Raw genomic sequence first — 6,621 nt, forward strand, 5'->3', positions numbered from 1 at the left:
GTCCCCTGGCAGGATCGCCCAGGCAGGTGAACAGAGCCACTAGGAACAGCCCAGTCTTCTAGAACAGCGGATACTCGCTGCGGGCAAAGGATCTTCCACGGCGGACGGAGTTCCGCGCGCGGCCTGCAGATGGCGCCAGAGGACGTGCCTGATGGAAAAGGGAGGGAAAAGGAGGCGGGGAAAGGGAGTGAGGATTGACACTCATTATGGCCAAAGGCAGCGCGATGTTGGTTTGCCCACTCTTCCGTTTTCTGGCGCCCAAGATCTTCCCACTCCTTTAAGGGGTGCATTTGTGGGACCGAACAGACAGGTGGGAGTGGCCTATGCCGCGTCACGTGCTCCCTGAAGGTACACGTGTACGTCCAAGGTTGCTCTAACTCAGGCTGGCTTAACCCCTTTTTTCCAATTTACCTTGCTCTCAGTTAACTAAGGCCCACTTAACCTGTCTCTCCGTGCATTTGTCTGTCCATCACTCTTGGGTCCTTGGAGTTTTTGTAACAGTCATCAAGGGGGCAAAGCCAGCATGGTGCCTCATTGCCTTAGCAAATAAGTATTTCCGGGTGCTGATAATGGGCAGTGGGCCGAGTGGGAGTGGGGGTCAGGAGAGCAGAGTGGAGAAAACAGTTGGGAAGCCTCCACTGAACATCGGGCGCTGTGTTTTTGAAATTGTCTGGAGGATTGTCTCATTTCATCTTTCTATTTAATTCATTTTCAATTTCACAGGTTAGAAAACGAGGTAAATAAATCATCCAAGAGTAGTCCTTGAATGATTTTAACTCGTGTCAGACGCCAAAGCTGAGGTCCTTTATTGTGCCCAGGCTGCCTTTGTGGCATTTCAATGCACGAAGGTCCAGTGAATCACCGCTCCACCCTCATTCATCTTTCTATCCATTTATTCATCTATTCATTTATTAGGGACCCATCTGCACGCCATGGGTTTAGTTGCTATTGAAAATACAGAGGAATAGGAACTGTGCTGTAAATTACAAGAAAAAGAGATATACACAGCATGTTGATACCTGTTTTGTTCCAAATAATATGAGGGAGAAAATCTACCCTGGTGTTCCAGATCATTGCCTTAGGCTGTAGTAATCTTTGAACTTTTATTTTCCCGTTCCTGTAATTTTTAAAAATTGAGTATTCGCCCCATCTATTTTTATTTACCTTATATATTTTATTTAATTTTATAAATTTATTTATTTGAGAGCAAGAGAGAGGGGGGTGAGGGGCAAAAAGGGAGAGAGAGAATCCCAAGCAGGATCGTCACTGTCAATGCAGAGCCAGACTCCGGGATAAATCTCATGAACCGTGAGATCATGACCTGAGCCAAGATCAAGAGTCAGATACTTAACCCACTGGGCCACCCAGCCCCCTAATATATTTTAATAATTAACATTAAATGTTAGGCACATGTGATTTTTATGTTTTAGGTAAAAATATAAATGGAGGTTCAAATAGATTCTTCATTCACCCCAAAGGACCATCTCGGTCACATCCTGAAGTGCTTCCTCAGTCTGGAAACTTCTACCCTGATTATGTGCCTGGCTGTCTTCTTTCTTCAGAACACCACCAGGTTTTCAGGGTGTCCTTCTCTGACTACTTCCTATAGAATATGACCTTCTCCCCCTCTGTTTTTTTCTGTCCCCTTATTCTGCTTTATTTTTTCATATACTATATCTCGATGTATAATAGACAGGATTACTTTGCTTGGTTAGTTTTGCCTCCTTGCATCAGAATCTAGCTTCTAGAAGAACAAGAAGGAGTCCTCAGTGCTGGTGACTGTGGGAGGAAAGCAACAGAGCAGAAGGGTGGGAGGTGGAGGTTCCAGAAACCCTGGGGCTGAGGCGGGAGAACAGGGAAGATGGGAGACTCTTCGTTCATGCCCCCTTTGGCTCCTCCATTCTTGCAATTGTCAGGGCCAGGGGCACCTACCTCTTCCCTCTGGCCCCGTTAACAGCAGTCTCTTCCTCTTCTCTCTGATTTTTCAGCCCCTACTCCACAGTAGGAAATGTGGATGCCCCATACACAGGTACCTCCAGGAAGATTCAGTTATAGTTCCAAGAAAAATTCTGTTGTTGTCTCTCTCAGCATCTTCTGTGTTAAGGTGCTTGAACAAAGTGTTCTGGGATGGGAGCCGGAAGATGTAATCTCTGCCCAGATTTGCCCCTGAAGAAAGAAAGATTACACAGCGTGATTGAATAGCCTGTCCTCACATTAGCTGACCTACTCCCTATACAGGAGCCAAGGACATCTGAGAGTTGACCCTGAATTGAACTTCTTACCCAAACTGTGTCCTGAACTAATGATGAACGAATCTTGCGAGTGTGCTGGTTTCAGTGCAATGTATGGAGAACATCCTGAGAAATCTACACAGGGTATAGAGGTTATTATATGATTTATAATCAGTGGGAACCAGTCATACATCCCTGAAGAGCTAGCATAGCTAGCCAGGGAAAAAGTTGAGCACAGATATACACTGGCTCCTCTGTGACATAGCACCTCTTGCTGTGGGTGGGCCTAGAAGCTTCCCCCACACCCCTGAGGTCATCGCAGCACCGCTGAAGAGGGATACGTTCTGTCGCCTCTGTCCAGGCTTACATCACCATAAAGTCAATATTTGGCTAAGCCCTACTTGATCTTGTGCTTTTGACTTTTAATCACAGTCCGAAACTCCCCATTATTAGTCATCTACTTCTTATTAGCTGAATGACCTTGAAGAAGTTACCTTCTTTCTTTGAGCCTCAGGTTCGTCACGTCTAAGAAGGAAGAAATACAATGTCATCAGCCTCACACGTGGGGTCCCAGGGTGTCAGTCCTCTGAGGATCAGAGAAAGATATTTGTGGTTTTGGGAGACTTCAGAAATCCTATTACTGACATACTCGTGTAGAAAATACTGGAGGAAGAATTGTAACCTAACAGTAAGTAAATAGGAACACAGACCTCAGACAGGAGCAGATAACAAAGACAGGAAACAGTGGTGAGCAAAAAAGTTCTGGCCAATTTTATTTTATTTTTGTTTTATTTTTTTATGTTTTATTTATTGAGAGAGAGACAGAGACAGAGCATAAACGGGGGAGGGGCAGAGAGAGAGGGAGACACAGAATCCAAAGCAGGCTCCAAACTGTCAGCATAGAGCCTAACGCGGGGCTCAAACTCACAAACCACAAGATCATGACCTGAGCTGAAGTTGGACGCTTAACCGACTGAGCCACCCAGGTGGCCAATTTTATGTAGATGGTTAAATCTCACTGACCATGTTAGACTCTCTGGAAATGACTAACAACAAGAGAGGTCTACCATATCTTGCCTGAGCCACCCAGAGTTGTGCTCTGGGCCAGAAGGGCTGGAGGAGTGAGGTGTTTGGTCTCAGCCATCTCACTCACTCCTCTGGGTGTGATGAAGAAGGAGGATAGGGAATGAATCTTCCTGAAAGACACCATCTTATTGGGGTCCGTGGGAAGCCCTGGTACTTTGTTTCCTACAGTAGAAGAGAAATTTGCATTCAGTTATGATACTAGGAAAAATATTAGTGATCAATACAAAGTTAAAAAGGGACTATGATGATAAGTAAATTAAGATTCTTTAGTGGAGGCAATATCACCTTTGAAAAATGTTATCTTTTGAATACTACAGGGTATACTTTTTAAAAGAAAAAAAAAACCTCTACAAGGGAAATAAATTTTCATCCCATTCTCTAGATGCTCTACCTTTACAGAGATAATCTGTGATGGCACAAGCATAAGAACTCATTTTCAATGTATTTTCACAGCAACAAAGAAGCTCAGTGTTCATGCATAAGAAAACTGGTGGATCTGGCTTGAAGTGAAAAATTTATCTGAGATACATTTCTCATGGATAGCTTTTGAAAGGTCTGTGAGGATGCTCAAAAGGGGGTTCACGAGTGTTCTACAGCACATGGGTTTGGGGAACAGGAAGATAAAGATTTGGATTAAATCTAGATGAAATCAGGGGCCAAAGAGGATGGTAGAGGGGTCTGTGTGTGTGTGTGTTGGAATGGAGGGACAAATGGAAGCCCGAGGGTGGCAAGGGAGGTGCTATGGTCTCCAGATCTGGTGTAGGACCTTGGAAAGACAAAGTGGTCTGAAGGGTTGGTGCCTTTACTGTTTTTTAAATATTTTTATTCTCACTCCTGGGCATTACTGTTAAATTAAAAAATTTTTTTTTCTAAGTTTATTTATTTTTATAGGTGGAGGGAGAGGCAGAGAGAGGAGAGAGAGAGAATCCCAAGCAGGCTCTGTGCTGTCAGCACAGAGCCCAACGCAGGGCTTGAACTCACGAACTGTGAGATCATGACCTGAGCCAAAACCAAGAGTTGAACGCTTAGCTGACTAAGCCACCCAGGAGCCCCATCGCTGTAAAAATCTCACCCTTGAGCACACAGGCTACTTTTCCCATGATGACAAGGCAAGGCTTGGTTGCCAGGGGCTTCTGCTGGAATCCCTAGGTTTTTCCTGTGAGAAGAGGGCTCCTTCAGGTAAGGAAGGGTGGGGGGAGAAATGGTCCCTCCTCACCTACTGCCTCTCCTCTGTACCCTAAACACAGCACAGCAAGTTTACCTTCAGGGACAGCCCACTGGGATCAATGGTAGGGCTGCCCCTGTTCCTGAAGCCAGGCCTCCACGAAGGTAAGAGAAAAAATGGCTTGCTGTGTCAAGGGAAGACTCAGATGCAAAGCCTGAGACTCGGGTAGTATTTCAGGGGAGTTTAGTGTCCACGGGAAAGCAGGATGCGCCCAGGTTCATGGGCCGGCAAGGGCAACTACTTGAGGTACACATGAGGGCGCTGGTGCGACGTGGGGACTGGGGTCTGCCTGGGAGAAGGGGTGAGGACAGCGTCCCAGGTGGAGAGGGGAATCAAGGTGGTGAACCAAGTTACACGTGCTTGTCTTCTTCATACCAATAGCTGTATTCGATCATGGAAAAAATAAAAAGAAATAAAGCCAGAATAAATCTGCAACAGCAGAGCAAAGGAAAACAAAATGTGCTGTCACTGGGCCAGAGATTTTGAGTAGACAGATGAACCTGCAGGAAAACCCCAGGTCAAAACACGTGAGGGGGCAGACCTGCTGTGGAGAAAGAAACTGTAAAAAAACTTTCAAAGGCAAACCATGAGAGACTCTTAAATACAGAGAACAAACTGAGGGTTGATGGGGCAGGGGAGAGGGGAAATGGGTGATGGGCATTGAGGAGGGTACTTGTTGGGATGTGCACTGGGTGTTGTATGTGAGCAATGAATAATGGGAATTTACCCCCCAAACCAAGAGCACACTGTATACACTGTATGTTAGCCAACTTGACAATAAATTATATTAAAAAAAAAATTCAAGTTCGGGGATGGGGATACAGCACATCTGTATCCCTTGGATAACTACCTAGTAGTGCAATTGCTTGGACATAGGGTAGTTATATTCTTAGTTTTTTGAGGAAACTCCATACTGTTTTCCAGAGTGGCTGCATCAGCTTGCATTAGCACCAATAATGCAAAAGAGATCCTCTTTCTCCACATCCTTGCCAACATGTTGTTGCCTGAGTTGTTAATATTAGCCATTCTGACAGGTGTGAGGTGGTATCTCATTGTGGTTTTGATTTGTAGTTCCCTGATGATGAATGATGTGGAGCATTTTTTATGTGTCGGTTTGCCATCTGGATGTCTTCTTTGGAGAAGTGTCTATTCATGTCTTTTGCCCATTTCTTCACTGGATGATTTGTTTTTTGGGTGTTGAGTTTGATAAGTTCTGTATAGGTTTTGGATACTAACCCTTTATCTGATATGTCATTTACAAATATCTTCTCCAAATCTGTCAGTTGCCTTTTAGTTTTGCTGATTGTTTCCTTTGCTGTGCAGGAGCTTTTTATTTTGATGAGGTCCCAGTAGTTCATTTTTGCTTTTGTTTCCCTTGCCTCCAGAGACGTATTGAGTAAGAAGTGGCTGGGGCCAAGATCAAAGAGGTTTTTGCCTGCTTTCTCCTCGAGGATTTTGATGGCTTCCTGTCTTACATTGAGGTCTTTCATCCATTTTGAGTTTATTTTTGTGTCTGGTGTAAGAAAGTGGTCCAGGTTCATTCTTCTGCATGTCACTGTCCAGGTTTCCCAGCACCACTTGCTGAAGAGACTGTCTTTATTCCATTGGATATTCTTTCCTGCTTTGTCAAAGATTAGTTGGCCATACGTTTCTGGGTTCTTTATTCTGTTCCATTGATCTGAGTGTCTGTTCTTGTGCCAGTACCATTCTGTCTTGATGATTACAACTTTGTAGTATAGCTTGAAGTCTGGGGCTGTGATGCCTCCTGCTTTGGTTTTCTTTTTCAAGATTGTTTTGGCTATTCGGGGTCTTTTTTGGTTCCATACAAATTTTCCTGTATGGAAAAATCCATACAGGATTATTTGTTCTAGCACTGTGTAGAATGCTGGTGTTATTTTGATAGGGATTTCATTCAATATGTAGATTGCTTTGGGTAGTATCGACATTTTAACAATATTTGTTCTTCCTATCCAGAAGCATGGAATCTTTTTCCATTTTTTGGTGTATTCTTCAATTTCTTTCATAAGCTTCCTATAGTTTTCCGTGTATAGATATTTCACCTCTTTGGTTAGATTTATT

This window comes from Puma concolor, chromosome D1 (assembly GCF_028749965.1).
Source record: "Puma concolor isolate L17-30 chromosome D1, mPumCon1.1.hap2, whole genome shotgun sequence".
Taxonomy (NCBI): Eukaryota; Metazoa; Chordata; class Mammalia; order Carnivora; family Felidae; genus Puma; species Puma concolor.